This window comes from Callospermophilus lateralis, unplaced genomic scaffold (assembly GCF_048772815.1).
Source record: "Callospermophilus lateralis isolate mCalLat2 unplaced genomic scaffold, mCalLat2.hap1 Scaffold_45, whole genome shotgun sequence".
NCBI classification, from domain to species: domain Eukaryota; kingdom Metazoa; phylum Chordata; class Mammalia; order Rodentia; family Sciuridae; genus Callospermophilus; species Callospermophilus lateralis.
Genome location: NW_027514398.1, coordinates 6,019,946 through 6,032,931, shown reverse-complemented (window position 1 = coordinate 6,032,931; position 12,986 = coordinate 6,019,946). Strand labels below are relative to the sequence as shown.

The 12,986-nt window shown below is 46.3% G+C and overlaps 1 pseudogene; it reads right to left on the bottom strand.

The window, feature by feature from the left end:
- Positions 1-1,778: 1,778 nt before the first annotated feature.
- LOC143388931 (ankyrin repeat domain-containing protein 33B-like) lies at positions 1,779-7,200 on the bottom strand (annotated as a pseudogene).
- Between the last annotated feature and the right edge of the window lie 5,786 nt (positions 7,201-12,986).

The window sequence follows — 12,986 nt, the reverse complement described above, 5'->3', positions numbered from 1 at the left end:
CCAAGCCACAGGGGTGATCCACAACCAACTATTATGCATAGTTCTAAAGGTGGGTCCAGGATTCTGTGGCATTCATCTTGATGTCTTTTTGGGATTAAGGAGAAACATGCTAAAATATGATTCTGAAACACAGTATTTTTATCTCACCATTTTCTTCAACAGCCTGGGCACAGCCTTATGATCTGATAAGTGGGGAAGGGCTGGTGTGAGATCCCCGATTGCTCAACACCCCGAAGGTGATGATGGGAAGCCGCAAAGAGAACCCAGAGCCACCCATGGTCTGCATCATGAGACAGATAAGTGCGTGTCAGCACGTATCCAGGGTTATAGTAAAGAATTTCCACAGTCTATGATAGTTTTTGAATCCATGATTCCCAGTATTTCAATTAAATATTTAAATAAAGTGCATGTGTAACAGATACTCTAAGATCCAGTAAGAATTTCTCAGTCTTTGGAGATAAAAGCATGAACAGAAAACTCCCCTGAGAGCTCAGGGCCCAGGCAAATCACATCTGCATCCTGCCAAAGTCCCCACATCCTGGACATCTTATACAGTTGGCATGACGACGAACTAAAGATCAGGGAAAATCATCAAAGGAGAAATAAAAGTAAACTCCACTTGAGCCTGGATGAGAGCGCTGCCCTGAAAATGCCAAATACTCCTAGAAATCTGCCCAAAACAAGCTTGTTAAAACTCAGTTCTAGCCTCCTCTTCCTAAAAATCACCCACCTGCCCCCTTCAGCAGTTCCATCCATCTGGGATCCTATCTTTCATGAATTTTTACATTTTAAGGATATACAGATTTGACTTATCTAAGAGAATGTAAGACTTAATTTTGTATTTCCGGTAATAATTTGTTGAGCTCACCCGACTTATTAAAAGACAATTTTTCTCTTATATCCAATAAAAGATTTCCTATGCAGTTTATTCAAAGCCCCTGATTAAAATGAGTCTAGCAAGAAATGCAGTTAATGCATTGTTTCCTAATAATTCAACATTGATTTTCATTATTATTACTGTATGAACAAGAGAGTTTTAAAATAAGACACTGAAATCTGAACTATTTCATTTGATAATTTTGCTGTAAAAGTCAATGCCTCCATCAAATGAAAACAAATATTCAGCATCAAATAGGAAAATCTACACCAAAGCACACCCACAATGAGATGGAAAGGCAAAAGCCAAAACCAATAGCAAAAAGGAGAACCCCATGAATTGTGTGAATTCATACAGCTCTCACAAATATTTATTGCTAGATATAGCATTTTAAACCAGGGGTCTTCAGACTCATATATTAAAACTGCCTTAAATACAAACATCTCCATAACCTGTAAAATGCTGCAGATTGGTATATAATGATTAAAAGTACAAAATTATGCAAACAACCCGCCCTTTGATAAATTGGTTTCTAAAAATTCTTGAGGTTCTCTAAAGGGAGACATTAAGTGTATTGTCCGCTAGGTGTATTGATTGCTAGGGGAAGGAGGGTTAAGCAAATCAATACGTGCTGTTCCCAGCTCCCTCTTGGGAACACTTGACCACTTCCTGGGATCCCAGAAGGCAGCTGTCAGGAGAGGTGTCCGAGCGCGGTGTGAGCGCACTGCAGGAGCCTAATACGCACCTCTGAGCGCCCAGCCAGGGAGCAGCCTCCCCAGCACCTCTCCACCTTCTCCAAGGTCATGCCCCCGCCCCCGTCCTTCTTCCCACTGGGGCTCTGCGCCCCCTACCCCCGGCCCGCAGTGCTAGCCCAACACAGGCCCTCTGCCCATCAACCCCTTCAAGTCCTTTTCCTCCAGCGAGGTGCCTGCTTTTCCTTCTGGCGCTTCCTCTTGGCCTCTTCTGCCTTCTTCTTTTCTTCCTTGGCCTCCTTGTACCGCCACTTGGGGATCTGCAGGTGAGTGCTGTCTTGGCGCTGCCCTTGTGGCCTATGCACTCTGTCTGGAAGGTGGATGCAGGCGCCTTGCTGATGCGGACCATGGGGACCACCATCCCGGCCGCACACTGCTCTGACACAGGAGCTGCAGGGGCAGGAGACTGGCCTTCCGCAGGGCAGTGGCTGACCCCTGGGCCCCTGGTAGGTAGGGAGACGGAGGACTGAGTCTTGGAGCCTCCTCTCCAGAGCCCCCCACCACCTCAGAAATCCGAAATTGCTGTTTAGCACCTTCTGCCTCATCCCTCTCTCGGGCAACGGTGTCCTGGTCCCCCTTAGCTGCCAGGATTTCCTGCACTGCCAGTCGCCGTTTTCCAACACAGGGAGGATCCTCAGGACACACAGTTTGGCAGACGATGGCCACATCAGGACTATAAAGGCTTGTGGTCAACCTGACCATATGGTCAAGGATGCCCCCATCTTCCAGGCCCCGGCCTGAGCGCGAGGTCAGCTCAGAACGCACAAATTCAGGGAGCCTCTGCAAGCAGTTTTTGGAGGCTTCAGGCTTCAGAACCACCTCCGGGGTCAGCAGCAGCTCTGGCCTGTACTTCACCCCAAACTGTTCAGGGAAGGATCGATCCAGCAGCCTCTGCATGAGTCAGAGGGCCTCCACCCTGCCTGTGTAAGCAGCCCACTCCTGGGGTGACATCCCGCTGGCGGCTGCCCCCGGGTGTGTACATCTGCCTCTGAAAAACAAGAAGCACAAATGGGTAGCTGCAGCAGCAACTCAAAGAATGGAGCAAAGGTTAAATTTCCAAAACCTAATAACAAGCTATTTCCTGGAGTCACTGCCACCTGCATGTGACAGTCACCTACTGCATTTACCACTGCAACAAGAAAAGGCTTCTCATGCATCCTTTGCTGTTTTTGTCTTTTCTAAATAAAAATTTGTCTGAATCTAAATCTTGATTTTTTTTTTCTTTTTAAGAAATAAGATGCCAGCAGAGCACAGTGGCTCACTCCTGTAATCTCAGCAGCTCGGGAGGTTGAGACAGGAGGATTGATTGCAAGTTCAAAGCCAGCCTCAGCAATAGCAAGGCACTAAGTAAGCCAGTGAGCCCCTGTCTCTAAATAAAATACACAATAGGACTGGTGATGTGGCTCAGTGGTTGAGTGCCTCTGAGTTCAATCCCTGGTACCGAAAAGAAAGAAAGAAGATTCGATAGCTCTCTGCCAATGAAGACATAACTAGACAAGAAAAATGTCTTGAGATCACTTGATGATGCAGCTGGAGTGCTCTAGATGCTAATGGTAATAGTCACTTGGAAGGCACAAGTTACCATCTCTTCTGTCCTGTCACTTGGTGGGCTGCTGTGGGTCCTCTTTTGTGGGAGATGGTGGTCTTTCACCTCTCCCACTGGGTAGTTAACTTGCTGGGGTACTGCAGCCCATATTCCTATAGACCAGACAGTGGGCTATTCCAAAACAGAGGCCATATTTTATGCATTTTTCTTCTGCAACACATCTAATCCTGGCAGGTGGGAGGCATGCCTATAACAAAGGTTCATTACAGAATGAATGATGGTCACAGTGGCTGGGGGCCTGCCTGGGCTGCAAAGCTGGCAAGCTCCATGGAGTAGAGAACTCCAGGGAGCGCCTTGGGTCCCCTGCACTCAGCTCTGTGTGCTAACAACCACCCAGCAGGGCAGGTGTGATGGTAAGTATTCTGTGTCAGCTTGGCTACACTAGAACATCCAGTGCTTTAATCAAACACTAATCTAGGTGTGGCCTGAAGGAATCTTGTAGCTCTGGCTAACACCTTCTAATCAGTTAACTTTAAGTCAAGGAGATGAACCTCAAAGAAGTGGCTAGGCCTCATCAAATCATTGAATGCCTTAAGAGCAAAGACTCAAAATTCCTAGAGAAGAAAAAGTTCTTGTTGCATTCATATAAGAATATGCAACAGCTGGGAGGGAGAAACATATCTAAGAACAAAAATATCTTCTCTTTTTTCATCCTTTCTCACTTATTAGCTATATCAGTAGTCCCTGTCCACCCCCCCACACACACACAGAGGATGTTTGGCAGTGCCTGGGACATTTCTGGATGCCATGACTGGGGATACTTCAGCCATTTAGAGGGTAGAGGCTAGGGACATCAGTTGTTTGAACCCTCCCACCACCTCCACAATATGAACTTATCTGTCCCCAAATCTCAAAATCATGCCAAGGTTAAGAAACCCCTGAGTTACATGCTTACTACCCTAGTAAATTAAAGATCTCATCACAGAATATTTTTCAAAGACAAAATATGCCTTGTTCTTTTATTCACTTAATTAATAACTACAGAATACATAAACTCTCTAATAATGGTAACAACACAATCCTAAGTGACATGCCCTGATGGCAGGCATCTAGGGTGGCCCTGGCAGGAGAGAGCTCCTTCCCTCAGCATCATCACGGCTTCCATCCCAGAGAAGAAGAAACCACAGTCCAGAAAGGCAAGTGACTGCCTCAGGTATGGAGCTGGCTTGAAGCCTGGGCCTGGCTTTCTGGGTCACTTACTCTCACCACAGTGCAGAGGGAAGCCAGAGGCACGGACAGGCGAGGGCCTGTGCCCACAAGGGCTTCAGAGTTCACTGGGGGAGAACTCCCAAGGGCAACAGGGAAGAGCGTCTACAGACCCAATGTCTAATCTGTAACCACAACTGGAGGGTACAGGTGACCTTATACCCAGCCCATCGCCCCCAGAACCATCTCCCCCCAAGAGATGTGGAGGGCATTTCTGTAATCCTATAACTACTTCAGAAAATGCCGGAAACTTCTAAGAGATGCAAAAAAGAAAAAATGACAATAAGAGTGAGACTGAGCCCCTCATGTTTTCCAGGGTGATTAGAAGGCAATTGACCCCCCACCAAAAGGGAAAAATAAGTTGGTAATTCAAATTAACTTCTTGGTAAAAATTCATGTGATGTGATTGACACCATACACTGTCAGTTGAAAAAGTAAATTACTAAAAATCTGCACTCAATTAAAACTCAATCCAAAAGTAATAAAAGCAGATGAAGCTTCTGCCACTCACAAGAGCATCCTACAATCACCATTTAATTAGGAGGGACCACTTCTCACTGACACAGGACAGGCAGGGGTTAAACTCTGCTGAAACTGAGATCTTGCTTTTCAAAACTAAAACTGCCACTGAATCAAAAGCACAACCAATGGGATTAATTTTAATTATGATCCTTTTATATTTCTAAGTAGATCTGCAATCTTCAAAACCTCCACCCTTGTTCTTTGAGTTTATATGTCCTATAGCATCCTGTAAGACATGGAGTTTAAAGCAGGAAGAAAAAAATTAAAAGTTGTAAATCCCCAAATCCCAGATGGATGAAAGAAAAACAGGCTTACACAATGCCGAGTCATAAACAATACATGAAGACAAACTGTCACAGGCCAGAGGCAACTGGGAACACATGACAACTAAACGGGGAGCCAGCTGGGGTCCTGGGAAAGAGAAGGAGCATTAACAGAGGAGATGGTATCTGGAAGAGCTCTGATGGAATTCCCAGGAGAACCACTATCTGAATGTTGGTTCCCCCAGACTTCATATGTGTGGCACTCCATACCCAAGGGGATGGTATAAAGAGGTAGGGGTTTTAGGAGGTGCTTGGTCACAGGATGGGCCTCAGGAATGGGATTGGTTCCCTCATGCAAGAGGCCAGAGGGTGCCCCCAGCCCTTCCAACAGGGAGGACATGACAAGAGGGAACAGGCCCCCACTGGACATCAGTCTGCTGGTGCCTTGATCTTGGCTTCCCTGCCTCTGAACTGTGAGCAATAAACATATTGCTTATAAATCATCCCGTCTGGTATTTTGCTATAGCAGCAAGAATGGACTAAGAGAGGGAAAATGTCAGCTCTTCAGGAACTTGTAGCACTAAGCAGAATTGGCTGACCCCAGTGTCACAGGCAAAAATAAAGATAAATTAAGGCAGCAAACAAATATGAGCAACAGCTATTGGATATTGAGTGTATTACATGTACTTAGACACATCTTCTCCCTTAATTCTCAAAATAACCTGGTGAGGTGGCACTAAAGACTATCCTTGACCCCAGTTTCAAGTCAAGAAAAGAATTAGAGGTTCATCAGAAGGAATTTGGTTTAGTAGCTCATTAAAACCGCATAGTCCTTGAGAGTTTATAAAGTAAACTATTTCATCCTCAGGCAGGAGGGACAGAAAGAGGTCATTACCCCCATTTTGCAGATGGGGACCGGTGAGTGTCTTCTCCAGGCTGATAAAGACCTAAGGGACAAAGGGGGCTGCCCTAGTGATCCCAACCTGAAGCCTGGAACTTTCCACTGACTCTGGAAACTGTCACACAACACATCATCCTTCAGCTCCAACTGCTAGCAAGCAGGAGGCAGCCTGGCTGGGACCACCCCCTCCTGTGCTCACTCCAACAGCGCATTGGACCACCCCCTTCTGTGCCCACTTCAACAGCGTATTGGACCACCCTCTCCTGTGCCCACTCCAACAGCCATTGGTCCATCCAGGGCCAAGACTAGAATGCACATTTCTGAAGAGCAGATGTGCACAGGGTTGGGAGCAGATGTGGGGGGGGCGGTGGAGGAAGCCAAGGGCAAGGGAAGGTGTCACTTCTTAGAGCTCAGCACTGACCTGCCAGCAGCTAGCTGTGACCTCTTCTGCAACCCTGAAGACTGTCATCACCTCAAAAAAGAACCCATTGTTCGAGACATCTGCCAGGCTGTTTCCATGGGGATGTTTCATCTCTTTGAGGGACGTTCTTTAAAGGAGTCAGTTATTTCCAGGGCCCACAGGTGCAATGGACAAGAGGCACGTACCTGCGAGCATCAGGGCTCTGACACACTCCATCCAGCCCTTCATAGCTGCTTTTATCAGGGCAGCAAAGCCAAACATGTTCCTCCTTTCAAGGTCAAGACCAGGGAAATAGTTCAACAGGTAGTTGGTGATGGTGGTGAGCTATGAAAGAGAACGGTACACATGTGGGTCTCACTCACAAGAGGCCTCCAGAGGGACCGGGGTGTGTTAGGAGGTGGCACAGGAGGAAGCCAGGCCCTGGGCAGCTTCCTGCTCTGCAGGTTTTTCTCTTTGATCCCCAGACAATCCTCCTGGAGGAAGCAGGAGGAGGCAGAGGCCACTATCCTGGCCACATGAATGTCTCAGGTTCACTCAGGGCCCTTCAGCCACCCACCTTAGTGGTGCAGGGTCCCACTGTGCTGCAGAGGAGGCTGGTCAGGGACAATAGTGTCATCACAGGTGGGCGCTGGCAGCTCCCCGCTGGAGCCATGGGGGCAGACAGAAGCTAAGTCAGGAATGAGACTCTGAAGCATTTCCAAGTGCTCTGGAGCATGAGGGAGGAAAAGCTCATCATCAAAGCAAAGAGATAACACCAGCTCATGCTCACATCTCTGCTGCCACTCAAAAGAGAGTGTGTGTCCCTCCCTCCCTCCCTCCCCACCCCCCACTCACACATGATCACAAGGAGGATGCCTCAGCCACAACCCTGAGCAGCTGAGAAGCTTCAGGAAACTCATTAGGGAGTATAGATTTCTCCCCTTTCTCATCTTGCTCCTCCAAAAAATGGATCCAATTTTCTGCTTATTGCTAGAGATACTCTCAAAAAGCCCAAGGTGCTCTCAGTAAGGGTGAATAAGGAGACCATTGTGCAAAAAGCAACAGTTCAAGCATCCACCCCTAGAAAACGCTGTCTCAAGTAGAGCTTCCTGAGCCACAAGGTGGCTCCTGGGTCTGCCACCCAAGCCCAAGGAAAGCCAACCCCCTCAGTCTTTCTGTGCTGGACTCCCCCAACCACACACATACCCCGACCACATACACACCTTGATTCCCTACAGCATCCTGGCACTGGGTTGGATCACTCTGGGGTGCAGCACTCCTGGGCACTGAAGAACAGCTAGCAGCACCTGGTCTTGACCCACGAAGTGCCAGCAGCAATGAACCCCCAACTCCTGCCCCAACTGTGGCAACAAAATATGGGCCCAGACATTGCCACCTGTCCACTGATAGGGTGGGAACAGGAGGGGGTAAAATCACCTGGGTTGATAACTACTGACATAGAGGACCCTTCCTCACTGTCCAAGGACCAACCACACCAAGTGGGAAACAGGTCCTCTTCCAGCGCCTTTGTCCCTGGCCCTGGCTAGCCAACCCCCTCAGCTGCCTGCCCCATCCTGACCCCTGCAGGTGATGGTGAGCATTCCCTTGGGAATGTGAGCACTCTGCCCAAGTCCCTCTTGCAGAGCCCTGGGGCAGTGCTGGGTGTGCAGCCACTTCCGTCCTTACATACCAACAGTCAGCCATCTGCAGCCCCCCAGGTCACTCCAATGCTGTTACACCTAGCTCCACGTCAGGGCCATAAGCTTGGACCTCATGGACACTTCCCTGCACTCCTCTGGTTAACTCAGCATCTTCCCCACCCCAAGGAAACCCTCAGCCTTGGAGGAGCCAGGACCCCCAGGGTTAGACTCTCCAATTTTAGGACCGAGGCCTCCAATGGATGGCACCGTGTGGGGTGGGAGAGGAGATGAGGCCATTATTCTCCTGAGGTGGGACAGAAATGAGACTCTTCCTGCAGACTGAGAGAGCTGAGTGAGCTGGAGGCTGCCAGCTTCCCAGAAAACCCTGCTTCCCCGAAAACCCTGCTTCCCTGCGGTGGCCCAGGCCTCCCCCAGGTCCTGGCACCAGCTTCAGCATCATGAGAACAGAATACCAGACCCTGTGGATGCACTCACTGGCTCCTATCTTCCTCATGCCAGCCACCCTGTCAACCATGGCACCCGGGCTGGAGCCTAGAGCCTCCCTCTGGTGGACACAGACACACATCAAAAATGGAACATCTGAGGCTCCTGGACATGATGACCACATACGCTATGGGAACCTGGGACAGAAAAATCTGGGGGAAATCCAAATAAAGAGTGGACTTTGATTAATAACAACACATGGCCATAGGCTCAGTCTTTGGTCAACAGCGTTACACTAATGCAAATCGGAGCAACAGAGAAAACTGGGTCCAAGATTCACAGGAATTCTTTGTACAATTTGCAGTTTTTCTCTAAGTCTAAAGTGTTCTAAAATCTAAAATCTGTTTTTAAAAATAGGAGAATGAGCTCAGGGCCATTCCAAAAGAGTGCAAAGCAGGGACAAGGATTCCCAGCCACTTCCTGGTTAGGATCCTATCCATCCCATTATCCAGTGCTATCCTGTGGCAGGAGGTCACCAGGATGCTGGGGTAGGCACACACAGGAGGCAGAGGATGGTGGACAGACCAGGAGGGCAGGAGGAGGGAGAGAAGTGGTTGATTCAACGTGCTTCTAACAAAATGAGTGGACAGGCTGCAGCTCTTGTGCTTCAGCTTCACCCCGGCCCCAGGCTCTGGGTCCTCGTCGCCGGCAATGGAGTCTCTATCCAAAGCATGTGAGGTGGTAGAAGTCCCTGGTACATGAGCCTGAGGGGCTGCTTGGCTTGGCCCACTCCTATGCTTCCTGGTTGACTACCCACCAAGCAAGTGGAAAATTTTGAACTTTTTATGGTCTGAAGCCACCTGACTCATGGCAAGCTCCTCTCCTAGGAGATGACTCACCACTCCTAATTCAGAGGGAACAGAAACCACAGAAGGGAATCCCTCAGCTTTCCCCCATCATCCCACAAACTTCCCCATGTCACCAGCAGTCTCCTAGTGAATACCCAGGGGAGTGCGATAAATATTCATCAAGTGAAAAAGACGGGAAGGTTCCTGCTTCTCCCCTCGCATGCAGAAGCTCATTTATTAAAAAGTTTCTTATTATCAAGACAACACAACTAATCACTGATTCATTCAATGATTCCTGAGGCTGGTTAGGGGGTAAGGATCATGCTGTCACTAAGAAAATAGTAACAAATGAAACGGGGACTCCTTGATTCCAGGAAAAGAAACAGAAAATCAAAATACCAGAGAATTTAGGTTGCTTAAAAACCTGACTGCTGTCACTCCAGGTGCTCAAAATATAGTTACCCAAACCAGGCCAGTAGAGGAAACTGTCAGCTTTGGAAATACAGCATCCCACCTGCCAGAAGGTGAGCAGGACTCTCCCAGGAATTCTTCCTCAGAGCAGGGGGAGAACAGATGGGGGAGCAGAGCTGGATGCCTGCAGGACGGGCCAGAGACTGATGGAGGGTGGGGCTGGGATGCCTGGATCCCTCCTGCCTGCCCAGCTCAGAGAGGCGGTACCCTGCTCCCAACGAAGGACCTCACAGAAATATGGAAGCCCACATGAAAATGCTGGGCAATGGCAGGAAACCTAGGATTTCCCAGTCCCTTTAGGAAGCAATTCAGAACAATCTCTGTGCATTTCTTCTCTCCCCTTCTGAGCCTGCTTCTGTCCTGGGAGGCTGGCCTCCTCCTGCACCTGCTGGGGTTGCTACCCCTGAAATTTCAGATGAGCTCATCAGGAGACTGGCCTGGCCTCCCCAGCCCAGCCGCAGCTTGGAATGGTAGCCTTCTCAGCCTGGGCCACCCTCACAGGGTCTGTCTCAACCCTCCAAGCAATGGTTCCCTTAACCCTGCCCTGACACCTGGAGTGAGTTCCTTCATCAGTGCCTCCAGTCCACTTGCCACTCACTCTGCTTCCTGCCACCTGGGCTGACACCTCAGACAGTCATGCCTGCTCACAGGACCACAGTACAGCCTTGATCACATGGCTCATTCAAGACCTGCCCACCCAGTATCTGTGGGGCACATAAGTGAGTCTGGGTTCCTCCATTCCACACAGTATCTTCTTTTAAAACAAATACTTATTCAGCAAGTCGTTCAAGAAGAAGGGCTGTGAGGAGAACCAGGTCCACCGCAATAAGCAAAAGCAACATGCTCCCTCCTTCTTGCCATACGTGGGTCTCAGTGGAAAGTACAGGGAGCACAAGTCACCCCTGGGTGGCTGTGAGGACCAGGAGGACACAGAAGGAGCTCCTAGCCAGACCAAGGGCAGAGGATTACAATCACAAGCTTATCCTGGTTGTGCAAGTTACAAGTGTATGTACACGTATATGAGGTCTGACTGCAGCTGACTGCAACATGGATCCTGGGGACCCAAGTTCTGACTTGGAACACAGAGTCAGGAGAGGGAGAGGGGCTCTCTGTTCCACTCCCTCTTTCTCTCATATTAAATGTTAAATTCTCCACATAAATGATACCAGTAATGATCAAATGTAACTCAGATAACAGATAACTTTATGGTTTCTGATAAAGCACATAGAGACTCAAATCAGATTTTCCAATTACGTGATTTATAGGAGTATTGATACTATCAGAAATGCTTACTTCTCCATTTAAACATTATTTCATTGCTAATAGAATTGTTAGAATATATCTCTAATAATTTGCACAAAGACTGAGTCTCTACTCTTGTGAAAACAGCACCATTGTGTAAGACTGTGTGTGTGTGCATGCATGTGTGTGTGTGTGTGTGTGTGTGTGTGTGTGTGTGTGTGTGGTGTGGGCTTGGTTGTCAAGACTCACTCCATCAGTCAGAAATTTGATGTTACACACTGATTTTGTTAGAACAAGGAATTTTAGTAATATCTACTTACATAATATCATAATATACAAATCTAAGAATGAACATTTTACCCAATATATCATGTTCATATATAATGCAAAAACTACAGAACCTGTCACATGACAGCTCAGTCTCAACTACTGAAACTGTGGAGACTTTTTCCCACCAAACTTGAGAATGGTCCCAGTCTGAAGTAAAATACTATCTAACTAAAGTCTTGATCACAGACAGATATTTACACTCAAGGCAGTTTATATCTACAATGCACAAATGTTAGTGGAATATTTACCAAGTGTATACAAAAAGGAAATATTTAAGGTCATTAAAAACCAATGCCAGTTTTTAAAATGAAAACTAAAATGACCCTTTTTAAATGTTATTTTCAAAATTAAAAATAAACCCAGAAATGTTTCCTGAGAATTAGTGTTACCAGAAGGCATTTTATTTAATAGCAGTACTGGTATCTACTTTATAAAACATTCTCATATTTTCTAATCAACATTCATGTTACCCACTTTAATATCAATACTCTAACACATTCAAATTCTCACAAATTAGATTGTCATTCTTTTTCCAACTGTCTGAATGATTTGTGAAGCTAAACAAATCAATAAAATTAAATCAAGATAAAGGTTTATTTAATATATTTAGTATGCTATCTTTCTTCTGGTGCAGGCAGAAGGAGACCTTTGCTCAAGTGTTATTCATTATATTTAATATTGGTAGACATTAGGAATTAATTCCATTTCCTTTGAGTTACACTAAATTGTTTCATCTAATATAAGAGTAACCATATATCATGACTTGGCTGAGACATGTCTAATGGCTTAGAAATAACTTAGATGTAAAACAAAAGATCAGAACAAAAATTGTCACAGAAGAACAAGATTAACTGACACAGAAGAATTTACTTTTTTAAAATGATACATTCTACAAGATAAATTAGAAATGTGCAATATTAATTTTAGAGCACCTTTTAATATATGTAACAAATTAACATTTGGTGCATTTTTCACCTCCGGCACTTTCTTTTTTAAAAAAGAGAGAGAAAGAGAGAGAATTTTTTAATATTAATTTTTTAGTTTTTGGTGGACACAACATCTTTATTTTTTATTTTTATGAGATGCTGAGTATTGAACCCAGTGCCCTGCACATGCCAGGTGAGCACGCTACCACCTGAGCTAAATCTCCAGCCCCACCTCTGGCACTTTCTATCATCTAATGTTTTCATGAGTATTCATGAAGTCTGTAAATTATTTAATATCTCCCCCTTCTTTATGCATGAAATAAATATCTGGGATTTAAAAAGTACTAACTTCACACAAAGGAGGGCTATTTGATATCACTATTTCTGCTTTACTGCTACAGATTAACAATGAGCAACATTGAGATCAACAGTTTTACAATTCTCTGACCATCTCATATACTAAGTAGCAGAGACTAAACATAATTTCTTCAATGGAGTTTGTGTACATGAACATGAGTCCTATTGCTCTTTCAGGACTGTAAACAATGTATAAAAAGT